Source organism: Saccoglossus kowalevskii, chromosome 21, assembly GCF_978046115.1.
Source record: "Saccoglossus kowalevskii chromosome 21, keSacKowa6.1, whole genome shotgun sequence".
Classification (NCBI taxonomy): domain Eukaryota; kingdom Metazoa; phylum Hemichordata; class Enteropneusta; family Harrimaniidae; genus Saccoglossus; species Saccoglossus kowalevskii.
In genome coordinates, this window is record NC_140661.1 from 3,067,997 (window position 1) to 3,092,261 (window position 24,265).

General features: G+C 39.0%; 21 non-coding genes across 21 annotated transcripts; all 21 read left to right on the forward strand.

Annotated features, from left to right (window-relative positions):
• The first annotated feature begins 318 nt into the window (after positions 1–318).
• LOC146729561 (U4 spliceosomal RNA) lies at positions 319–460 on the forward strand. Its single transcript, XR_014928161.1, has one exon. It is a non-coding gene; the product is annotated as a U4 spliceosomal RNA (small nuclear RNA).
• Positions 461–1,485: 1,025 nt separating this feature from the next.
• On the forward strand, positions 1,486–1,627 carry LOC146729562 (U4 spliceosomal RNA). The gene has a single exon (XR_014928131.1). It is a non-coding gene; the product is annotated as a U4 spliceosomal RNA (small nuclear RNA).
• A 1,035-nt stretch (positions 1,628–2,662) lies between these two features.
• LOC146729563 (U4 spliceosomal RNA) lies at positions 2,663–2,804 on the forward strand. Its single transcript, XR_014928166.1, has one exon. It is a non-coding gene; the product is annotated as a U4 spliceosomal RNA (small nuclear RNA).
• Positions 2,805–3,841: 1,037 nt separating this feature from the next.
• On the forward strand, positions 3,842–3,983 carry LOC146729564 (U4 spliceosomal RNA). Its single transcript, XR_014928158.1, has one exon. It is a non-coding gene; the product is annotated as a U4 spliceosomal RNA (small nuclear RNA).
• A 1,034-nt stretch (positions 3,984–5,017) lies between these two features.
• LOC146729565 (U4 spliceosomal RNA) lies at positions 5,018–5,159 on the forward strand. Its single transcript, XR_014928169.1, has one exon. It is a non-coding gene; the product is annotated as a U4 spliceosomal RNA (small nuclear RNA).
• Positions 5,160–6,194: 1,035 nt separating this feature from the next.
• Positions 6,195–6,336, forward strand: LOC146729566 (U4 spliceosomal RNA). Its single transcript, XR_014928159.1, has one exon. It is a non-coding gene; the product is annotated as a U4 spliceosomal RNA (small nuclear RNA).
• A 1,030-nt stretch (positions 6,337–7,366) lies between these two features.
• Positions 7,367–7,508, forward strand: LOC144354775 (U4 spliceosomal RNA). Its single transcript, XR_013421059.2, has one exon. It is a non-coding gene; the product is annotated as a U4 spliceosomal RNA (small nuclear RNA).
• Positions 7,509–8,542: 1,034 nt separating this feature from the next.
• On the forward strand, positions 8,543–8,684 carry LOC144354761 (U4 spliceosomal RNA). The gene has a single exon (XR_013421045.1). It is a non-coding gene; the product is annotated as a U4 spliceosomal RNA (small nuclear RNA).
• Positions 8,685–9,719: 1,035 nt separating this feature from the next.
• LOC144354759 (U4 spliceosomal RNA) lies at positions 9,720–9,861 on the forward strand. The gene has a single exon (XR_013421043.2). It is a non-coding gene; the product is annotated as a U4 spliceosomal RNA (small nuclear RNA).
• Positions 9,862–10,890: 1,029 nt separating this feature from the next.
• LOC144354769 (U4 spliceosomal RNA) lies at positions 10,891–11,032 on the forward strand. The gene has a single exon (XR_013421053.2). It is a non-coding gene; the product is annotated as a U4 spliceosomal RNA (small nuclear RNA).
• A 1,033-nt stretch (positions 11,033–12,065) lies between these two features.
• On the forward strand, positions 12,066–12,207 carry LOC146729567 (U4 spliceosomal RNA). The gene has a single exon (XR_014928151.1). It is a non-coding gene; the product is annotated as a U4 spliceosomal RNA (small nuclear RNA).
• A 1,034-nt stretch (positions 12,208–13,241) lies between these two features.
• LOC146729568 (U4 spliceosomal RNA) lies at positions 13,242–13,383 on the forward strand. The gene has a single exon (XR_014928155.1). It is a non-coding gene; the product is annotated as a U4 spliceosomal RNA (small nuclear RNA).
• Positions 13,384–14,405: 1,022 nt separating this feature from the next.
• LOC146729569 (U4 spliceosomal RNA) lies at positions 14,406–14,547 on the forward strand. Its single transcript, XR_014928129.1, has one exon. It is a non-coding gene; the product is annotated as a U4 spliceosomal RNA (small nuclear RNA).
• Positions 14,548–15,582: 1,035 nt separating this feature from the next.
• On the forward strand, positions 15,583–15,724 carry LOC144354746 (U4 spliceosomal RNA). Its single transcript, XR_013421030.2, has one exon. It is a non-coding gene; the product is annotated as a U4 spliceosomal RNA (small nuclear RNA).
• Positions 15,725–16,759: 1,035 nt separating this feature from the next.
• On the forward strand, positions 16,760–16,901 carry LOC144354747 (U4 spliceosomal RNA). Its single transcript, XR_013421031.2, has one exon. It is a non-coding gene; the product is annotated as a U4 spliceosomal RNA (small nuclear RNA).
• A 1,035-nt stretch (positions 16,902–17,936) lies between these two features.
• On the forward strand, positions 17,937–18,078 carry LOC144354792 (U4 spliceosomal RNA). The gene has a single exon (XR_013421076.2). It is a non-coding gene; the product is annotated as a U4 spliceosomal RNA (small nuclear RNA).
• Positions 18,079–19,115: 1,037 nt separating this feature from the next.
• LOC144354758 (U4 spliceosomal RNA) lies at positions 19,116–19,257 on the forward strand. The gene has a single exon (XR_013421042.2). It is a non-coding gene; the product is annotated as a U4 spliceosomal RNA (small nuclear RNA).
• A 1,034-nt stretch (positions 19,258–20,291) lies between these two features.
• LOC144354795 (U4 spliceosomal RNA) lies at positions 20,292–20,433 on the forward strand. The gene has a single exon (XR_013421079.2). It is a non-coding gene; the product is annotated as a U4 spliceosomal RNA (small nuclear RNA).
• Positions 20,434–21,468: 1,035 nt separating this feature from the next.
• Positions 21,469–21,610, forward strand: LOC144354757 (U4 spliceosomal RNA). Its single transcript, XR_013421041.2, has one exon. It is a non-coding gene; the product is annotated as a U4 spliceosomal RNA (small nuclear RNA).
• A 1,035-nt stretch (positions 21,611–22,645) lies between these two features.
• On the forward strand, positions 22,646–22,787 carry LOC144354748 (U4 spliceosomal RNA). Its single transcript, XR_013421032.2, has one exon. It is a non-coding gene; the product is annotated as a U4 spliceosomal RNA (small nuclear RNA).
• A 1,037-nt stretch (positions 22,788–23,824) lies between these two features.
• LOC144354740 (U4 spliceosomal RNA) lies at positions 23,825–23,966 on the forward strand. The gene has a single exon (XR_013421024.2). It is a non-coding gene; the product is annotated as a U4 spliceosomal RNA (small nuclear RNA).
• The last annotated feature ends 299 nt before the right edge of the window (positions 23,967–24,265 follow it).

The window sequence follows — 24,265 nt, forward strand, 5'->3', positions numbered from 1 at the left end:
TTCGATTGACTCGTGAATGGTTATTCCACAAAGTCCACAATAAGGAAAGACGGGTTTAATCAAAAACCGTATGTAATCTTTATTTTGTTGAGGATGGTTGTGGAATAAACTGTTGGAACAGCATGAATTATTTTTTTAATTCAACAAACAATAACGTGCTAAATGGCCGCCTTTTTATGTGTGAATATTTTCACCTATTTACATAACAATATCCCCACGCTGCCTTTACGTAACCAATACGTAATGCGCCAAATCCAAACCGAGTATATATGTGTGTGGAATATGACCTGGATTGTCTGGTCAGCGCGATGTCAATTTATCTCTGCGCAGAGGCGATATCGTAGCCCATGAGGTCCAACCGAGGCGCGATTATTGCTAGTTGAAAACTTTTACCAATACCCTGCACGAAACGACGTGAAATACAGTCGGTCGATGCAATTTTTGATGACCTCTCCGGAGGTCCATAATTAAACAAATGATAGATTACATCAGCATAAATCCCAAGCATTCAACAATACTATGCGAAAAGTAACATTGTTGTATCCGACATCTCAATCCATAATAATATATGTGTTTTATTCTATCATAGATTTTAATTAAACAGAATGAGTTAAAGCATGGCATCATTCACAAAAACAAGGTTATGAAAGAAACATGTTGGTGATGACAGCGTGTTGGTCCTTGAAACAAACTGTCGTGCAATTTGTCTATTATGATTGACTCAAGTCTTGTTATTCTTCGTGTCTTGTCATCTTATACTCTTTAGGTAGCTGCACCATTTTGCGCCTGAGTACAAGAGCTCTGCGTGTAGTGTACTATTTCAAATTAGATAACATTGGATGCTATATGCGTTTAGAGGAACACTTTCAAAAACGCCATCTATTGGCGATGTATGCATGTCACTCGAACCGTTGTTCTTGGAGGGCGCACATCGAGAGTATAATATATATTCACCTAGACGAAAGCAAAACGTCTTATAAAAACGCAAATTACACCATCAGATTGGGCCACGGGTTGAATTAATGGTAACAGCTGATATACGCGAACTTGTATATGTCTATGTCTTGCAGGAGGTTCGCTAAAACAACACCGCCGGGACAGTGGTCGGATAATCAAGTTTCGTCGGCGTGGTGGTTCTAATGAAGCTGTCGTGCAATTTGCCTATTTCGATTGACTCGTGAATGCTTATTCCACAAAGTCCACAATAAGGAAAGTCGGGTTTAATCAAAAACCGTATGTAATCTTTATTTTGTTGAGGATGGTTGTGGAATAAACTGTTGGAACAGCATGAATTATTTTTTAATTCAACAAACAGTAACGTGCTACTACATGGCCGCCTTTTTATGTGTGAATATTTTCACCTATTTACATAACAATATCCCCACGCTGCCTTTACGTAACCAATACGTAATGCGCCAAATCCAAACCGAGTATATATGTGTGTGGAATATGACCTGGATCGTCTGGTCAGCGCGATGTCAATTTATCTCTGCGCAGAGGCGATATCGTAGCCCATGAGGTCCAACAGAGGCGCGATTATTGCTAGTTGAAAACTTTTACCAATACCCTGCACGAAACGACGTGAAATACCGTTGGTCGATGCAATTTTTGATGACCTCTCCGGTGGTCCACAATTAAATAAATGATAGATTACATCAGCATAAATCCCTAGCATTCAACAATACTATGCGAAAAGTAACATTGTTGTATCCGACATCTCAATCCATAATAATATATGTGTTTTATTCTATCATAGATTTTAATTAAACAGAATGAGTTAAAGCATGGCATCATTCACAAAAACAAGGTTATGAAAGAAACATGATGGTGATGACGTTGGTGATGACAGCGTGTTGGTCCTTGAAACAAACTGTAGGGCAATTTGTCTATTATGATTGACTCAAGTCTGGTTATTCGTCGTGTCTTGTTATCTTATACTCCTTAGGTAGCTGCACCATTTTGCGCCTAAGTACAACAGCTCTGCGTGTAGTGTACTATTTCAAATTAGATAACATTGGATGCAATTTGCGTTTTGAGGAACACTTTCAAAAACGCCATCTATTGGCGATGTATGCATGTCACTCGAACCGTTGTTATTGGAGGGCGCACATCGAGAGTGTAATATATATTCACCTAGACGAAAGCAAAACGTCTTATAAAAACGCAAATTACACCATCAGATTGGGCCACGGGTTGAATTAATGGTAACAGCTGATATACGCGAACTTGTATATGTCTATGTCATGCAGGATGTTCGCTAAAACAACACCGCCGGGACAGTGGTAGGATAATCAACTTTAGTCGGCGTGGTGGTTCTAATGAAGCTGTCGTGCAATTTGCCTATTTCGATTGACTCGTGAATGGTTATTCCACAAAGTCCACAATAAGGAAAGACGGGTTTAATCAAAAACCGTATGTAATCTTTATTTTGTTGAGGATGGTTGTGGAATAAACTGTTGGAACAGCATGAATTATTTTTTTAATTCAACAAACAATAACGTGCTAAATGGCCGCCTTTTTGTGTGTGAATATTTTCACCTATTTACATAACAATATCCCCACGCTGCCTTTACGTAACCAATACGTAATGCGCCAAATCCAAACCGAGTATATATGTGTGTGGAATATGACCTGGATTGTCTGGTCAGCGCGATGTCAATTTATCTCTGCGCAGAGCCGATATCGTAGCCCATGAGGTCCAACCGAGGCGCGATTATTGCTAGTTGAAAACTTTTACCAATACCCTGCACGAAACGACGTGAAATACCGTCGGTCGATGCAATTTTTGATGACCTCTCCGGAGGTCCATAATTAAACAAATGATAGATTACATCAGCATAAATCCCAAGCATTCAACAATACTATGCGAAAAGTAACATTGTTGTATCCGACATCTCAATCCATAATAATATATGTGTTTTATTCTATCATAGATTTTAATTAAACAGAATGAGTTAAAGCATGGCATCATTCACAAAAACAAGGTTATGAAAGAAAAACATGATGGTGATGACGTTGGTGATGACAGCGTGTTGGTCCTTGAAACAAACTGTCGTGCAATTTGTCTATTATGATTGACTCAAGTCTTGTTATTCTTCGTGTCTTGTTATCTTATACTCTTTAGGTAGCTGCACCATTTTGCGCCTGAGTACAAGAGCTCTGCGTGTAGTTTACTATTTCAAATTAGATAACATTGGATGCTATTTGCGTTTAGAGGAACACTTTCAAAAACGCCATCTATTGGCGATGTATGCATATCACTCGAACCGTTGTTCTTGGAGGGCGCACATCGAGAGTGTAATATATATTCACCTAGACGAAAGCAAAACGTCTTATAAAAACGCAAATTACACCATCAGATTGGGCCACGGGTTGAATTAATGGTAACAGCTGATATACGCGAACTTGTATATGTCTATGTCTTGCAGGAAGTTCGCTAAAACAACACCGCCGGGACAGTGGTCGGATAATCAAGTTTAGTCGGTGTGGTGGTTCTAATGAAGCTGTCGTGCAATTTGCCTATTTCGATTGACTCGTGAATGGTTATTCCACAAAGTCCACAATAAGGAAAGACGGGTTTAATCAAAAACCGTATGTAATCTTTATTTTGTTGAGGATGGTTGTGGAATAAACTGTTGGAACAGCATGAATTATTTTTTTAATTCAACAAACAATAACGTGCTAAATGGCCGCCTTTTTATGTGTGAATATTTTCACCTATTTGCATAACAATATCCCCACGCTGCCTTTACGTAACCAATACGTAATGCGCCAAATCCAAACCGAGTATATATGTGTGTGGAATATGACCTGGATTGTCTGGTCAGCGCGATGTCAATTTATCTCTGCGCAGAGGCGATATCGTAGCCCATGAGGTCCAACCGAGGCGCGATTATTGCTAGTTGAAAACTTTTACCAATACCCTGCACGAAACGACGTGAAATACCGTCGGTCGATGCAATTTTTGATGACCTCTCCGGAGGTCCATAATTAAACAAATGATAGATTACATCAGCATAAATCCCAAGCATTCAACAATACTATGCGAAAAGTAACATTGTTGTATCCGACATCTCAATCCATAATAATATATGTGTTTTATTCTATCATAGATTTTAATTAAACAGAATGAGTTAAAGCATGGCATCATTCACAAAAACAAGGTTATTAAAGAAACATGATGGTGATGACGTTGGTGATGACAGCGTGTTGGTCCTTGAAACAAACTGTCGTGCAATTTGTCTATTATGATTGACTCAAGTCTTGTTATTCTTCGTGTCTTGTTATCTTATACTCTTTAGGTAGCTGCACCATTTTGCGCCTGAGTACAAGAGCTCTGCGTGTAGTGTACTATTTCAAATTAGATAACATTGGATGCTATTTGCGTTTAGAGGAACACTTTCAAAAACGCCATCTATTGGCGATGTATGCATGTCACTCGAACCGTTGTTCTTGGAGGGCGCACATCGAGAGTGTAATATATATTCACCTAGACGAAAGCAAAACGTCTTATAAAAACGTAAATTACACCATCAGATTGGGCCACGGGTTGAATTAATGGTAACAGCTGATATACGCGAACTTGTATATGTCTATGTCTTGCAGGAAGTTCGCTAAAACAACACCGCCGGGACAGTGGTCGGATAATCAAGTTTAGTCGGTGTGGTGGTTCTAATGAAGCTGTCGTGCAATTTGCCTATTTCGATTGACTCGTGAATGGTTATTCCACAAAGTCCACAATAAGGAAAGACGGGTTTAATCAAAAACCGTATGTAATCTTTATTTTGTTGAGGATGGTTGTGGAATAAACTGTTGGAACAGCATGAATTATTTTTTAATTCAACAAACAATAACGTGCTAAATGGCCGCCTTTTTATGTGTGAATATTTTCACCTATTTACATAACAATATCCCCACGCTGCCTTTACGTAACCAATACGTAATGCGCCAAATCCAAACCGGGTATATATGTGTGTGGAATATGACCTGGATTGTCTGGTCAGCGCGATGTCAATTTATCTCTGCGCAGAGGCGATATCGTAGCCCATGAGGTCCAACCGAGGCGCGATTATTGCTAGTTGAAAACTTTTACCAATACCCTGCACGAAACGACGTGAAATACCGTTGGTCGATGCAATTTTTGATGACCTCTCCGGTGGTCCACAATTAAACAAATGATAGATTACATCAGCATAAATCCCTAGCATTCAACAATACTATGCGAAAAGTAACATTGTTGTATCCGACATCTCAATCCATAATAATATATGTGTTTTATTCTATCATAGATTTTAATTAAACAGAATGAGTTAAAGCATGGAATCATTCACAAAAACAAGGTTATGATAGAAACATGATGGTGATGACAATGGTGATGACAGCGTGTTGGTCCTTGAAACAACCTGTAGGGCAATTTGTCTATTATGATTGACTCAAGTCTGGTTATTCTTCGTGTCTTGTTATCTTATACTCCTTAGGTAGCTGCACCATTTTGCGCCTGAGTACAAGAACTCCGCGTGTAGTGTACTATTTCAAATTAGATAACATTGGATGCTATTTGCGTTTAGAGGAACACTTTCAAAAACGCCATCTATTGGCGATGTATGCATATCACTCAAACCGTTGTTCTTGGAGGGCGCACATCGAGAGTGTAATATATATTCACCTAGACGAAAGCAAAACGTCTTATAAAAACGCAAATTACACCATCAGATTGGGCCACGCGTTGAATTAATGGTAACAGCTGATATACGCGAACTTGTATATGTCTATGTCTTGCAGGAAGTTCGCTAAAACAACACCGCCGGGACAGTGGTCGGATAATCAAGTTTAGTCGGCGTGGTGGTTCAAATGAAGCTGTCGTGCAATTTGCCTATTTCGATTAACTCGTGAATGGTTATTCCACAAAGTCCACAATAAGGAAAGACGGGTTTAATCAAAAACCGTATGTAATCTTTATATTGTTGAGGATGGTTGTGGAATAAACTGTTGGAACAGCATGAATTATTTTTTTAATTCAACAAACAATAACGTGCTAAATGGCCGCTTTTTTATGTGTGAATATTTTCACCTATTTACATAACAATATCCCCACGCTGCCTTTACGTAACCAATACGTAATGCGCCAAATCCAAACCGAGTATATATGTGTGTGGAATATGACCTGGATTGTCTGGTCAGCGCGATGTCAATTTATCTCTGCGCAGAGGCGATATCGTAGCCCATGAGGTCCAACCGAGGCGCGATTATTGCTAGTTGAAAACTTTTGCCAATACCCTGCACGAAACGACGTGAAATACCGTCGGTCGATGCAATTTTTGATGACCTCTCCAGAGGTCCATAATTAAACAAATGATAGATTACATCAGCATAAATCCCAAGCATTCAACAATACTATGCGAGAAGTAACATTGTTGTATCCGACATCTCAATCCATAATAATATATGTGTTTTATTCTATCATAGATTTTAATTAAACAGAATGAGTTAAAGCATGGCATCATTCACAAAAACAAGGTTATGAAAGAAACATGATGGTGATGACGTTGGTGATGACAGCGTGTTGGTCCTTGAAACAAATTGTCGTGCAATTTGTCTATTATGATTGACTCAAGTCTTGTTATTCTTCGTGTCTTGTTATCTTATACTCATTAGGTAGCTGCACCATTTTGCGCCTGAGTACAAGAGCTCTGCGTGTAGTGTACTATTTCAAATTAGATAACATTGGATGCTATTTTCGTTTAGAGGAACACTTTCAAAAACGCCATCTATTGGCGATGTATGCATATCACTCGAACCGTTGTTCTTGGAGGGCGCACATCGAGAGTGTAATATATATTCACCTAGACGAAAGCAAAACGTCTTATAAAAACGCAAATTACACCATCAGATTGGGCCACGGGTTGAATTAATGGTAACAGCTGATATACGCGAACTTGTATATGTCTATGTCTTGCAGGAAGTTCGCTAAAATAACACCGCCGGGACAGTGGTCGGATAATCAAGTTTAGTCGGCGTGGTGGTTCTAATGAAGCTGTCGTGCAATTTGCCTATTTCGATTGACTCGTGAATGGTTATTCCACAAAGTCCACAATAAGGAAAGACGGGTTTAATCAAAAACCGTATGTAATCTTTACTTTGTTGAGGATGGTTGTGGAATAAACTGTTGGAACAGCATGAATTATTTTTTTAATTCAACAAACAATAACGTGCTAAATGGCCGCCTTTTTATGTGTGAATATTTTCACCTATTTACATAACAATATCCCCACGCTGCCTTTACGTAACCAATACGTAATGCGCCAAATCCAAACCGAGTATATATGTGTGTGGAATATGACCTGGATGGTCAGCGCGATGTCAATTTATCTCTGCGCAGAGGCGGTATCGTAGCCCATGAGGTCCAACCGAGGCGCGAATATTGCTCGTTGAAAACTTTTACCAATACCCTGCACGAAACGACGTGAAATACCGTCAGTCGATGCAATTTTTGATGACCTCTCCAGAGGTCCATAATTACACAAATGATAGATTACATCAGCATAAATCCCAAGCATTCAACATTACTATGCGAAAAGTAACATTGTTGTATCCGACATCACAATCCATAATAATATATGTGTTTTATTCTATCATACATTTTAATAAAACAGAATGAGTTAAAGCATGGAATCATTCACAAAAACAAGGTTATGAAAGAAACATGATGGTGATGACGTTGGTGATGACAGCGTGTTGGTCCTTGAAACAAACTGTAGGGCAATTTGTCTATTATGATTGACTCAAGTCTGGTTATTCTTCGTGTCTTGTTATCTTATACTCCTTAGGTAGCTGCACCATTTTGCGCCTGAGTACAAGAACTCCGCGTGTAGTGTACTATTTCAAATTAGATAACATTGGATGCTATTTGCGTTTAGAGGAACACTTTCAAAAACGCCATCTATTGGCGATGTATGCATATCACTCAAACCGTTGTTCTTGGAGGGCGCACATCGAGAGTGTAATATATATTCACCTAGACGAAAGCAAAACGTCTTATAAAAACGCAAATTACACCATCAGATTGGGCCACGCGTTGAATTAATGGTAACAGCTGATATACGCGAACTTGTATATGTCTATGTCTTGCAGGAAGATCGCTAAAACAACACCGCCGGGACAGTGGTCGGATAATCAAGTTTAGTCGGCGTGGTGGTTCAAATGAAGCTGTCGTGCAATTTGCCTATTTCGATTAACTCGTGAATGGTTATTCCACAAAGTCCACAATAAGGAAAGACGGGTTTAATCAAAAACCGTATGTAATCTTTATTTTGTTGAGGATGGTTGTGGAATAAACTGTTGGAACAGCATGAATTATTTTTTAATTCAACAAACAATAACGTGCTAAATGGCCGCTTTTTTATGTGTGAATATTTTCACCTATTTACATAACAATATCCCCACGCTGCCTTTACGTAACCAATACGTAATGCGCCAAATCCAAACCGAGTATATATGTGTGTGGAATATGACCTGGATTGTCTGGTCAGCGCGATGTCAATTTATCTCTGCGCAGAGGCGATATCGTAGCCCATGAGGTCCAACCGAGGCGCGATTATTGCTAGTTGAAAACTTTTACCAATACCCTGCACGAAACGACGTGAAATACCGTCGGTCGATGCAATTTTTGATGACCTCTCCAGAGGTCCATAATTAAACAAATGATAGATTACATCAGCATAAATCCCAAGCATTCAACAATACTATGCGACAAGTAACATTGTTGTATCCGACATCTCAATCCATAATAATATATGTGTTTTATTCTATCATAGATTTTAATTAAACAGAATGAGTTAAAGCATGGCATCATTCACAAAAACAAGGTTATGAAAGAAACATGATGGTGATGACGTTGGTGATGACAGCGTGTTGGTCCTTGAAACAAACTGTCGTGCAATTTGTCTATTATGATTGACTCAAGTCTTGTTATTCTTCGTGTCTTGTTATCTTATACTTTTTAGGTAGCTGCACCATTTTGCGCCTGGGTACAAGAACTCTGCGTGTAGTGTACTATTTCAAATTAGATAACATTGGATGCTATTTGCGTTTAGAGGAACACTTTCAAAAACGCCATCTATTGGCGATGTATGCATATCACTCGAACCGTTGTTCTTGGAGGGCGCACATCGAGAGTGTAATATATATTCACCTAGACGAAAGCAAAACGTCTTATAAAAACGCTAATTACACCATCAGATTGGGCCACGCGTTGAATTAATGGTAACAGCTGATATACGCGAACTTGTATATGTCTATGTCTTGCAGGAAGTTCGCTAAAACAACACCGCCGGGACAGTGGTCGGATAATCAAGTTTAGTCGGCGTGGTGGTTCTAATGAAGCTGTCGTGCAATTTGCCTATTTCGATTGACTCGTGAATGGTTATTCCACAAAGTCCACAATAAGGAAAGACGGGTTTAATCAAAAACCGTATGTAATCTTTATTTTGTTGAGGATGGTTGTGGAATAAACTGTTGGAACAGCATGAATTATTTTTTTAATTCAACAAACAATAACGTGCTAAATGGCCGCCTTTTTATGTGTGAATATTTTCACCTATTTATATAACAATATCCCCACGCTGCCTTTACGTAACCAATACGTAATGCGCCAAATCCAAACCGAGTATATATGTGTGTGGAATATGACCTGGATTGTCTGGTCAGCGCGATGTCAATTTATCTCTGCGCAGAGGCGATATCGTAGCCCATGAGGTCCAACCGAGGCGCGATTATTGCTAGTTGAAAACTTTTACCAATACCCTGCACGAAACGACGTGAAATACCATTGGTCGATGCAATTTTTGATGACCTCTCCGGTGGTCCACAATTAAACAAATGATAGATTACATCAGCATAAATCCCTAGCATTCAACAATACTATGCGAAAAGTTAACATTGTTGTATCCGACATCTCAATCCATAATAATATATGTGTTTTATTCTATCATAGATTTTAATTAAACAGAATGAGTTAAAGCATGGAATCATTCACAAAAACAAGGTTATGATAGAAACATGATGGTGATGACGTTGGTGATGACAGCGTGTTGGTCCTTGAAACAACCTGTAGGGCAATTTGTCTATTATGATTGACTCAAGTCTTGTTATTCTTCGTGTCTTGTTATCTTATACTCATTAGGTAGCTGCACTATTTTGCGCCTGAGTACAAGAGCTCTGCGTGTAGTGTACTATTTCAAATTAGATAACATTGGATGCTATTTTCGTTTAGAGGAACACTTTCAAAATGCCATCTATTGGCGATGTAAGCATATCACTCGAACCGTTGTTCTTGGAGGGCGCACATCGAGAGTGTAATATATATTCACCTAGACGAAAGCAAAACGTCTTATAAAAACGCAAATTACACCATCAGATTGGGCCACGGGTTGAATTAATGGTAACAGCTGATATACGCGAACTTGTATATGTCTATGTCTTGCAGGAAGTTCGCTAAAATAACACCGCCGGGACAGTGGTCGGATAATCAAGTTTAGTCGGCGTGGTGGTTCTAATGAAGCTGTCGTGCAATTTGCCTATTTCGATTGACTCGTGAATGGTTATTCCACAAAGTCCACAATAAGGAAAGACGGGTTTAATCAAAAACCGTATGTAATCTTTATTTTGTTGAGGATGGTTGTGGAATAAACTGTTGGAACAGCATGAATTATTTTTTAATTCAACAAACAATAACGTGCTAAATGGCCGCCTTTTTATGTGTGAATATTTTCACCTATTTACATAACAATATCCCCACGCTGCCTTTACGTAACCAATACGTAATGCGCCAAATCCAAACCGAGTATATATGTGTGTGGAATATGACCTGGATGGTCAGCGCGATGTCAATTTATCTCTGCGCAGAGGCGGTATCGTAGCCCATGAGGTCCAACCGAGGCGCGAATATTGCTCGTTGAAAACTTTTACCAATACCCTGCACGAAACGACGTGAAATACCGTCAGTCGATGCAATTTTTGATGACCTCTCCAGAGGTCCATAATTACACAAATGATAGATTACATCAGCATAAATCCCAAGCATTCAACATTACTATGCGAAAAGTAACATTGTTGTATCCGACATCACAATCCATAATAATATATGTGTTTTATTCTATCATACATTTTAATAAAATAGAATGAGTTAAAGCATGGAATCATTCACAAAAACAAGGTTATGAAAGAAACATGATGGTGATGACGTTGGTGATGACAGCGTGTTGGTCCTTGAAACAAACTGTAGGGCAATTTGTCTATTATGATTGACTCAAGTCTGGTTATTCTTCGTGTCTTGTTATCTTATACTCCTTAGGTAGCTGCACCATTTTGCGCCTAAGTACAAGAACTCCGCGTGTAGTGTACTATTTCAAATTAGATAACATTGGATGCTATTTGCGTTTAGAGGAACACTTTCAAAAACGCCATCTATTGGCGATGTATGCATATCACTCAAACCGTTGTTCTTGGAGGGCGCACATCGAGAGTGTAATATATATTCACCTAGACGAAAGCAAAACGTCTTATAAAAACGCAAATTACACCATCAGATTGGGCCACGCGTTGAATTAATGGTAACAGCTGATATACGCGAACTTGTATATGTCTATGTCTTGCAGGAAGATCGCTAAAACAACACCGCCGGGACAGTGGTCGGATAATCAAGTTTAGTCGGCGTGGTGGTTCAAATGAAGCTGTCGTGCAATTTGCCTATTTCGATTAACTCGTGAATGGTTATTCCACAAAGTCCACAATAAGGAAAGACGGGTTTAATCAAAAACCGTATGTAATCTTTATTTTGTTGAGGATGGTTGTGGAATAAACTGTTGGAACAGCATGAATTATTTTTTAATTCAACAAACAATAACGTGCTAAATGGCCGCTTTTTATGTGTGAATATTTTCACCTATTTACATAACAATATCCCCACGCTGCCTTTACGTAACCAATACGTAATGCGCCAAATCCAAACCGAGTATATATGTGTGTGGAATATGACCTGGATTGTCTGGTCAGCGCGATGTCAATTTATCTCTGCGCAGAGGCGATATCGTAGCCCATGAGGTCCAACCGAGGCGCGATTATTGCTAGTTGAAAACTTTTACCAATACCCTGCACGAAACGACGTGAAATACCGTCGGTCGATGCAATTTTTGATGACCTCTCCAGAGGTCCATAATTAAACAAATGATAGATTACATCAGCATAAATCCCAAGCATTCAACAATACTATGCGACAAGTAACATTGTTGTATCCGACATCTCAATCCATAATAATATATGTGTTTTATTCTATCATAGATTTTAATTAAACAGAATGAGTTAAAGCATGGAATCATTCACAAAAACAAGGTTATGAAAGAAACATGATGGTGATGACGTTGGTGATGACAGCGTGTTGGTCCTTGAAACAAACTGTAGGGCAATTTGTCTATTATGATTGACTCAAGTCTGGTTATTCTTCGTGTCTTGTTATCTTATACTCCTTAGGTAGCTGCACCATTTTGCGCCTGAGTACAAGAACTCCGCGTGTAGTGTACTATTTCAAATTAGATAACATTGGATGCTATTTGCGTTTAGAGGAACACTTTCAAAAACGCCATCTATTGGCGATGTATGCATATCACTCAAACCGTTGTTCTTGGAGGGCGCACATCGAGAGTGTAATATATATTCACCTAGACGAAAGCAAAACGTCTTATAAAAACGCAAATTACACCATCAGATTGGGCCACGCGTTGAATTAATGGTAACAGCTGATATACGCGAACTTGTATATGTCTATGTCTTGCAGGAAGATCGCTAAAACAACACCGCCGGGACAGTGGTCGGATAATCAAGTTTAGTCGGCGTGGTGGTTCAAATGAAGCTGTCGTGCAATTTGCCTATTTCGATTAACTCGTGAATGGTTATTCCACAAAGTCCACAATAAGGAAAGACGGGTTTAATCAAAAACCGTATGTAATCTTTATTTTGTTGAGGATGGTTGTGGAATAAACTGTTGGAACAGCATGAATTATTTTTTAATTCAACAAACAATAACGTGCTAAATGGCCGCTTTTTTATGTGTGAATATTTTCACCTATTTACATAACAATATCCCCACGCTGCCTTTACGTAACCAATACGTAATGCGCCAAATCCAAACCGAGTATATATGTGTGTGGAATATGACCTGGATTGTCTGGTCAGCGCGATGTCAATTTATCTCTGCGCAGAGGCGATATCGTAGCCCATGAGGTCCAACCGAGGCGCGATTATTGCTAGTTGAAAACTTTTACCAATACCCTGCACGAAACGACGTGAAATACCGTCGGTCGATGCAATTTTTGATGACCTCTCCAGAGGTCCATAATTAAACAAATGATAGATTACATCAGCATAAATCCCAAGCATTCAACAATACTATGCGACAAGTAACATTGTTGTATCCGACATCTCAATCCATAATAATATATGTGTTTTATTCTATCATAGATTTTAATTAAACAGAATGAGTTAAAGCATGGCATCATTCACAAAAACAAGGTTATGAAAGAAACATGATGGTGATGACAGCGTGTTGGTCCTTGAAACAAACTGTAGGGCAATTTGTCTATTATGATTGACTCAAGTCTTGTTATTCTTCGTGTCTTGTTATCTTATACTCTTTAGGTAGCTGCACCATTTTGCGCCTGAGTACAAGAGCTCTGCGTGTAGTGTACTATTTCAAATTAGATAACATTGGATGCTATTTGCGTTTAGAGGAACACTTTCAAAAACGCCATCTATTGGCGATGTATGCATGTCACTCGAACCGTTGTTCTTGGAGGGCGCACATCGAGAGTGTAATATATATTCACCTAGACGAAAGCAAAACGTCTTATAAAAACGCAAATTACACCATCAGATTGGGCCACGGGTTGAATTAATGGTAACAGCTGATATACGCGAACTTGTATATGTCTATGACTTGCAGGAGGTTCGCTAAAACAACACCGCCGGGACAGTGGTCGGATAATCAAGTTTAGTCGGCGTGGTGGTTCTAATGAAGCTGTCGTGCAATTTGCCTATTTCGATTGACTCGTGAATGGTTATTCCACAAAGTCCACCATAAGGAAAGACGGGTTTAATCAAAAACCGTATGTAATCTTTATTTTGTTGAGGATGGTTGTGGAATAAACTGTTGGAACAGCATTAATTATTTTTTAATTCAACAAACAATAACGTGCTAAATGGCCGCTTTTTTATGTGTGAATATTTTCACCTATTTACATAACAATATCCCCACGCTGCCTTTACGTAACCAATACGTAATGCTCCAAATCCAAACCGGGTATATATGTGTGTGGAATATGACCTGGATTGTCTGGTCAGCGCGATGTCAATTTATCTCTGCGCAGAGGCGATATCGTAGCCCATGAGGTCCAACCGAGGCGCAATTATTGCTAGTTGAAAACTTTTACCAATACCCTGCACGAAACGACGTGAAATACCGTTGGTCGATGCAATTTTTGATGACCTCTCCGGTGGTCCATAATTAAACAAATGATAGATTACATCAGCATAAATCCCTAGCATTCAACAATACTATGCGAAAAGTAACATTGTTGTATCCGACATCTCAATCCATAATAATGTATGTGTTTTATTCTATCATAGATTTTAATTAAACAGAATGAGTTAAAGCATGGCATCATTCACAAAAACAAGGTTATGAAAGAAACATGATGGTGATGACGTTGGTGATGACAGCGTGTTGGTCCTTGAAACAAACTGTCGTGCAATTTGTCTATTATGATTGACTCAAGTCTTGTTATTCTTCGTGTCTTGTTATCTTATACTCTTTTGGTAGCTGCACCATTTTGCGCCTGAGTACAAGAACTCTGCGTGTAGTGTACTATTTCAAATTAGATAACATTGGATGCTATTTGCGTTTAGAGGAACACTTTCAAAAACGCCATCTATTGGCGATGTATGCATATCACTCGAACCGTTGTTCTTGGAGGGCGCACATCGAGAGTGTAATATATATTCACATAGACGAAAGCAAAACGTCTTATAAAAACGCAAATTACACCATCAGATTGGGCCACGCGTTGAATTAATGGTAACAGCTGATATACGCGAACTTGTATATGTCTATGTCTTGCAGGAAGTTCGCTAAAACAACACCGCCGGGACAGTGGTCGGATAATCAAGTTTAGTCGGCGTGGTGGTTCTAATGAAGCTGTCGTGCAATTTGCCTATTTCGATTAACTCGTGAATGGTTATTCCACAAAGTCCACAATAAGGAAAGACGGGTTTAATCAAAAACCGTATGTAATCTTTATTTTGTTGAGGATGGTTGTGGAATAAACTGTTGGAACAGCATGAATTATTTTTTTAATTCAACAAACAATAACGTGCTAAATGGCCGCTTTTTTATGTGTGAATATTTTCACCTATTTACATAACAATATCCCCACGCTGCCTTTACGTAACCAATACGTAATGCGCCAAATCCAAACCGAGTATATATGTGTGTGGAATATGACCTGGATTGTCTGGTCAGCGCGATGTCAATTTATCTCTGCGCAGAGGCAATATCGTAGCCCATGAGGTCCAACCGAGGCGCGATTATTGCTAGTTGAAAACTTTTACCAATACCCTGCACGAAACGACGTGAAATACCTTCGGTCGATGCAATTTTTGATGACCTCTCCAGAGGTCCATCATTAAACAAATGATAGATTACATCAGCATAAATCCCAAGCATTCAACAATACTATGCGACAAGTAACATTGTTGTATCCGACATCTCAATCCATAATAATATATGTGTTTTATTCTATCATAGATTTTAATTAAACAGAATGAGTTAAAGCATGGCATCATTCACAAAAACAAGGTTATGAAAGAAACATGATGGTGATGACGTTGGTGATGACAGCGTGTTGGTCCTTGAAACAAACTGTCGTGCAATTTGTCTATTATGATTGACTCAAGTCTTGTTATTCTTTGTGTCTTGTTATCTTATACTTTTTAGGTAGCTGAACCATTTTGCGCCTGGGTACAAGAACTCTGCGTGTAGTGTACTATTTCAAATTAGATAACATTGGATGCTATTTGCGTTTAGAGGAACACTTTCAAAAACGCCATCTATTGGCGATGTATGCATATCACTCGAACCGTTGTTCTTGGAGGGCGCACATCGAGAGTGTAATATATATTCACATAGACGAAAGCAAAACGTCTTATAAAAACGCAAATTACACCATCAGATTGGGCCACGCGTTGAATTAATGGTAACAGCTGATATACGCGAACTTGTATATGTCTATGTCTTGCAGGAAGTTCGCTAAAACAACACCGCCGGGACAGTGGTCGGATAATCAAGTTTAGTCGGCGTGGTGGTTCTAATGAAGCTGTCGTGCAATTTGCCTATTTCAATTAACTCGTGAATGCTTATTCCACAAAGTCCACAATAAGGAAAGACGGGTTTAATCAAAAACCGTATGTAATCTTTATTTTGTTGAGGATGGTTGTGGAATAAACTGTTGGAACAGCATGAATTATTTTTTTAATTCAACAAACAATAACGTGCTAAATGGCCGCTTTTTTATGTGTGAATATTTTCACCTATTTACATAACAATATCCCCACGCTGCCTTTACGTAACCAATACGTAAAGCGCCAAATCCAAACCGAGTATATATGTGTGTGGAATATGACCTGGATTGTCTGGTCAGCGCGATGTCAATTTATCTCTGCGCAGAGGCGATATCATAGCCCATGAGGTCCAACCGAGGCGCGATTATTGCTAGTTGAAAACTTTTACCAATACCCTGCACGAAACGACGTGAAATACCGTCGGTCGATGCAATTTTTGATGACCTCTCCGGAGGTCCATAATTAAACAAATGATAGATTACATCAGCATAAATCCCAAGCATTCAACAATACTATGCGAAAAGTAACATTGTTGTATCCGACATCTCAATCCATAATAATATATGTGTTTTATTCTATCATAGATTTTAATTAAACAGAATGAGTTAAAGCATGGCATCATTCACAAAAACAAGGTTATGAAAGAAACATGGTGGTGATGACGTTGGTGATGACAGCGTGTTGGTCCTTGAAACAAACTGTCGTGCAATTTGTCTATTATGATTGACTCAAGTCTTGTTATTCTTCGTGTCTTGTTATCTTATACTCTTTAGGTAGCTGCACCATTTTGCGTCTGAGTACAAGAGCTCTGCGTGTAGTGTACTATTTCAAATTAGATAACATTGGATGCTATTTGCGTTTAGAGGAACACTTTCAAAAACGCCATCTATTGGCGATGTATGCATATCACTCGAACCGTTGTTCTTGGAGGGCGCACATCGAGAGTGTAATATATATTCACCTAGACGAAAGCAAAACGTCTTATAAAAACGCAAATTACACCATCAGATTGGGCCACGGGTTGAATTAATGGTAACAGCTGATATACGCGAACTTGTATATGTCTATGTCTTGCAGGAAGTTCGCTAAAACAACACCGCCGGGACAGTGGTCGGATAATCAAGTTTAGTCGGCGTGGTGGTTCTAATGAAGCTGTCGTGCAATTTGCCTATTTCGATTGACTCGTGAATGGTTATTCCACAAAGTCCACAATAAGGAAAGACGGGTTTAATCAAAAACCGTATGTAATCTTTATTTTGTTGAGGATGGTTGTGGAATAAACTGTTGGAACAGCATGAATTATTTTTTTAATTCAACAAACAATAACGTGCTAAATGGCCGCCTTTTTATGTGTGAATATTTTCACCTATTTACATAACAATATCCCCACGCTGCCTTTACGTAACCAATACGTAATGCGCCAAATCCAAACCGAGTATATATGTGTGTGGAATATGACCTGGATTGTCTGGTCAGCGCGATGTCAATTTATCTCTGCGCAGAGGCGATATCGTAGCCCATGAGGTCCAACCGAGGCGCGATTATTGCTAGTTGAAAACTTTTACCAATACCCTGCACGAAACGACGTGAAATACCGTCGGTCGATGCAATTTTTGATGACCTCTCCGGAGGTCCATAATTAAACAAATGATAGATTACATCAGCATAAATCCCAAGCATTCAACAATACTATGCGAAAAGTAACATTGTTGTATCCGACATCTCAATCCATAATAATATATGTGTTTTATTCTATCATAGATTTTAATTAAACAGAATGAGTTAAAGCATGGCATCATTCACAAAAACAAGGTTATTAAAGAAACATGATGGTGATGACGTTGGTGATGACAGCGTGTTGGTCCTTGAAACAAACTGTCGTGCAATTTGTCTATTATGATTGACTCAAGTCTTGTTATTCTTCGTGTCTTGTTATCTTATACTCTTTAGGTAGCTGCACCATTTTGCGCCTGAGTACAAGAACTCTGCGTGTAGTGTACTATTTCAAATTAGATAACATTGGATGCTATTTGCGTTTAGAGGAACACTTTCAAAAACGCCATCTATTGGCGATGTATGCACATCACTCGAACCGTTGTTCTTGGAGGGCGCACATCGAGAGTGTAATATATATTTACCTAGACGAAAGCAAAACGTCTTATAAAAACGCAAATTACACCATCAGATTGGGCCACGGGTTGAATTAATGGTAACAGCTGATATACGCGAACTTGTATATGTCTATATCTTGCAGGAAGTTCGCTAAAACAACACCGCCGGGACAGTGGTCGGATAATCAAGTTTAGTCGGCGTGGTGGTTCTAATGAAGCTGTCGTGCAATTTGCCTATTTCGATTGACTCGTGAATGGTTATTCCACAAAGTCCACAAGAAGGAAAGTCGGGTTTAATCAAAAACCGTATGTAATCTTTATTTTGTTGAGGATGGTTGTGGAATAAACTGTTGGAACAGCATGAATTATTTTTTAATTCAACAAACAGTAACGTGCTACTAAATGGCCGCCTTTTTATGTGTGAATATTTTCACCTATTTACATAACAATATCCCCACGCTGCCTTTACGTAACCAATACGTAATGCGCCAAATCCAAACCGAGTATATATGTGTGTGGAATATGACCTGGATTGTCTGGTCAGCGCGATGTCAATTTATCTCTGCGCAGAGGCGATATCGTAGCCCATGAGGTCCAACAGAGGCGCGATTATTGCTAGTTGAAAACTTTTACCAATACCCTGCACGAAACGACGTGAAATACCGTCGGTCGATGCAATTTTTGATGACCTCTCCGGAGGTCCATAATTAAACAAATGATAGATTACATCAACCTAAATCCAAAGCATTCAACAATACTATGCGAAAAGTAACATTGTTGTATCCGACATCTCAATCCATAATAATATATATGTTTTATTCTATCATAGATTTTAATAAAACAGAATGAGTTAAAGCATGGCATCATTTACAAAAACAAGGTTATGAAAGAAACATGATGGTGATGACGTTGGTGATGACAGCGTGTTGGTCCTAGAAACAAACTGTCGTGCAATTTGACTATTATGATTGACACAAGTCTGGTTATTCTTCGTGTCTTGTTATCTTATACTCCTTAGGTAGCTGCACCATTTTGCGCCTGAGTACAAGAGCTCTGCGTGTAGTGTACTATTTCAAATTAGATACCATTGGATGCTATTTGCGTTTATAGGAACACTTTCAAAAACGCCATCTATTGGCGACGTATGCATGTCACTCGAACCGTTGTTCTTGAAGGGCGCACATCGAGAGTGTAATATATATTCACCTAGACGAAAGCAAAACGTCTTATAAAAACGCAAATTACACCATCAGATTGGGCCACGGGTTGAATTAATGGTAACAGCTGATATACGCGAACTTGTATATGTCTATGTCTTGCAGGAAGTTCGCTAAAACAACACCGCCGGGACAGTGGTCGGATAATCAAGTTTAGTCGGCGTGGTGGTTCTAATGAAGCTGTCGTGCAATTTGCCTATTTCGATTGACTCGTGAATGGTTATTCCACAAAGTCCACAATAAGGAAAGACGGGTTTAATCAAAAACCGTATGTAATCTTTATTTTGTTGAGGATGGTTGTGGAATAAACTGTTGGAACAGCATGAATTATTTTTTAATTCAACAAACAATAACGTGCTAAATGGCCGCCTTTTTATGTGTGAATATTTTCACCTATTTACATAACAATATCCCCACTCTGCCTTTACGTAACCAATACGTAATGCGCCAAATCCAAACCGGGTATATATGTGTGTGGAATATGACCTGGATTGTCTGGTCAGCGCGATGTCAATTTATCTCTGCGCAGAGGCGATATCGTAGCCCATGAGGTCCAACCGAGGCGCGATTATTGCTAGTTGAAAACTTTTACCAATACCCTGCACGAAACGACGTGAAATACCGTTGGTCGATGCAATTTTTGATGACCTCTCCGGTGGTCCACAATTAAACAAATGATAGATTACATCAGCATAAATCCCAAGCATTCAACAATACTATGCGAAAAGTAACATTGTTGTATCCGACATCTCAATCCATAATAATATATGTGTTTTATTCTATCATAGATTTTAATTAAACAGAATGAGTTAAAGCATGGCATCATTCACAAAAACAAGGTTATGAAAGAAACATGTTGGTGATGACGTTGGTGATGACAGCGTGTTGGTCCTTGAAACAAACTGTCGTGCAATTTGTCTATTATGATTGATTCAAGTCTTGTTATTCTTCGTGTCTTGTTATCTTATACTCTTTAGGTAGCTGCACCATTTTGCGCCTGAGTACAAGAGCTCTGCGTGTAGTGTACTATTTCAAATTAGATAACATTGGATGCTATTTGCGTTTAGAGGAACACTTTCAAAAACGCCATCTATTGGCGATGTATGCATATCACTCGAACCGTTGTTCTTGGAGGGCGCACATCGAGAGTGTAATATATATTCACATAGACGAAAGCAAAACGTCTTATAAAAACGCAAATTACACCATCAGATTGGGCCACGCGTTGAATTAATGGTAACAGCTGATATACGCGAACTTGTATATGTCTATGTCTTGCAGGAAGTTCGCTAAAACAACACCGCCGGGACAGTGGTCGGATAATCAAGTTTAGTCGGCGTGGTGGTTCTAATGAAGCTGTCGTGCAATTTGCCTATTTCAATTAACTCGTGAATGCTTATTCCACAAAGTCCACAATAAGGAAAGACGGGTTTAATCAAAAACCGTATGTAATCTTTATTTTGTTGAGGATGGTTGTGGAATAAACTGTTGGAACAGCATGAATTATTTTTTTAATTCAACAAACAATAACGTGCTAAATGGCCGCTTTTTTATGTGTGAATATTTTCACCTATTTACATAACAATATCCCCACGCTGCCTTTACGTAACCAATACGTAAAGCGCCAAATCCAAACCGAGTATATATGTGTGTGGAATATGACCTGGATTGTCTGGTCAGCGCGATGTCAATTTATCTCTGCGCAGAGGCGATATCATAGCCCATGAGGTCCAACCGAGGCGCGATTATTGCTAGTTGAAAACTTTTACCAATACCCTGCACGAAACGACGTGAAATACCGTCGGTCGATGCAATTTTTGATGACCTCTCCGGAGGTCCATAATTAAACAAATGATAGATTACATCAGCATAAATCCCAAGCATTCAACAATACTATGCGAAAAGTAACATTGTTGTATCCGACATCTCAATCCATAATAATATATGTGTTTTATTCTATCATAGATTTTAATTAAACAGAATGAGTTAAAGCATGGCATCATTCACAAAAACAAGGTTATGAAAGAAACATGGTGGTGATGACGTTGGTGATGACAGCGTGTTGGTCCTTGAAACAAACTGTCGTGCAATTTGTCTATTATGATTGACTCAAGTCTTGTTATTCTTCGTGTCTTGTTATCTTATACTCTTTAGGTAGCTGCACCATTTTGCGTCTGAGTACAAGAGCTCTGCGTGTAGTGTACTATTTCAAATTAGATAACATTGGATGCTATTTGCGTTTAGAGGAACACTTTCAAAAACGCCATCTATTGGCGATGTATGCATATCACTCGAACCGTTGTTCTTGGAGGGCGCACATCGAGAGTGTAATATATATTCACCTAGACGAAAGCAAAACGTCTTATAAAAACGCAAATTACACCATCAGATTGGGCCACGGGTTGAATTAATGGTAACAGCTGATATACGCGAACTTGTATATGTCTATGTCTTGCAGGAAGTTCGCTAAAACAACACCGCCGGGACAGTGGTCGGATAATCAAGTTTAGTCGGCGTGGTGGTTCTAATGAAGCTGTCGTGCAATTTGCCTATTTCGATTGACTCGTGAATGGTTATTCCACAAAGTCCACAATAAGGAAAGACGGGTTTAATCAAAAACCGTATGTAATCTTTATTTTGTTGAGGATGGTTGTGGAATAAACTGTTGGAACAGCATGAATTATTTTTTTAATTCAACAAACAATAACGTGCTAAATGGCCGCCTTTTTATGTGTGAATATTTTCACCTATTTACATAACAATATCCCCACGCTGCCTTTACGTAACCAATACGTAATGCGCCAAATCCAAACCGAGTATATATGTGTGTGGAATATGACCTGGATTGTCTGGTCAGCGCGATGTCAATTTATCTCTGCGCAGAGGCGATATCGTAGCCCATGAGGTCCAACCGAGGCGCGATTATTGCTAGTTGAAAACTTTTACCAATACCCTGCACGAAACGACGTGAAATACCGTCGGTCGATGCAATTTTTGATGACCTCTCCGGAGGTCCATAATTAAACAAATGATAGATTACATCAGCATAAATCCCAAGCATTCAACAATACTATGCGAAAAGTAACATTGTTGTATCCGACATCTCAATCCATAATAATATATGTGTTTTATTCTATCATAGATTTTAATTAAACAGAATGAGTTAAAGCATGGCATCATTCACAAAAACAAGGTTATTAAAGAAACATGATGGTGATGACGTTGGTGATGACAGCGTGTTGGTCCTTGAAACAAACTGTCGTGCAATTTGTCTATTATGATTGACTCAAGTCTTGTTATTCTTCGTGTCTTGTTATCTTATACTCTTTAGGTAGCTGCACCATTTTGCGCCTGAGTACAAGAACTCTGCGTGTAGTGTACTATTTCAAATTAGATAACATTGGATGCTATTTGCGTTTAGAGGAACACTTTCAAAAACGCCATCTATTGGCGATGTATGCACATCACTCGAACCGTTGTTCTTGGAGGGCGCACATCGAGAGTGTAATATATATTTACCTAGACGAAAGCAAAACGTCTTATAAAAACGCAAATTACACCATCAGATTGGGCCACGGGTTGAATTAATGGTAACAGCTGATATACGCGAACTTGTATATGTCTATATCTTGCAGGAAGTTCGCTAAAACAACACCGCCGGGACAGTGGTCGGATAATCAAGTTTAGTCGGCGTGGTGGTTCTAATGAAGCTGTCGTGCAATTTGCCTATTTCGATTGACTCGTGAATGGTTATTCCACAAAGTCCACAAGAAGGAAAGTCGGGTTTAATCAAAAACCGTATGTAATCTTTATTTTGTTGAGGATGGTTGTGGAATAAACTGTTGGAACAGCATGAATTATTTTTTAATTCAACAAACAGTAACGTGCTACTAAATGGCCGCCTTTTTATGTGTGAATATTTTCACCTATTTACATAACAATATCCCCACGCTGCCTTTACGTAACCAATACGTAATGCGCCAAATCCAAACCGAGTATATATGTGTGTGGAATATGACCTGGATTGTCTGGTCAGCGCGATGTCAATTTATCTCTGCGCAGAGGCGATATCGTAGCCCATGAGGTCCAACAGAGGCGCGATTATTGCTAGTTGAAAACTTTTACCAATACCCTGCACGAAACGACGTGAAATACCGTCGGTCGATGCAATTTTTGATGACCTCTCCGGAGGTCCATAATTAAACAAATGATAGATTACATCAACCTAAATCCAAAGCATTCAACAATACTATGCGAAAAGTAACATTGTTGTATCCGACATCTCAATCCATAATAATATATATGTTTTATTCTATCATAGATTTTAATAAAACAGAATGAGTTAAAGCATGGCATCATTTACAAAAACAAGGTTATGAAAGAAACATGATGGTGATGACGTTGGTGATGACAGCGTGTTGGTCCTAGAAACAAACTGTCGTGCAATTTGACTATTATGATTGACACAAGTCTGGTTATTCTTCGTGTCTT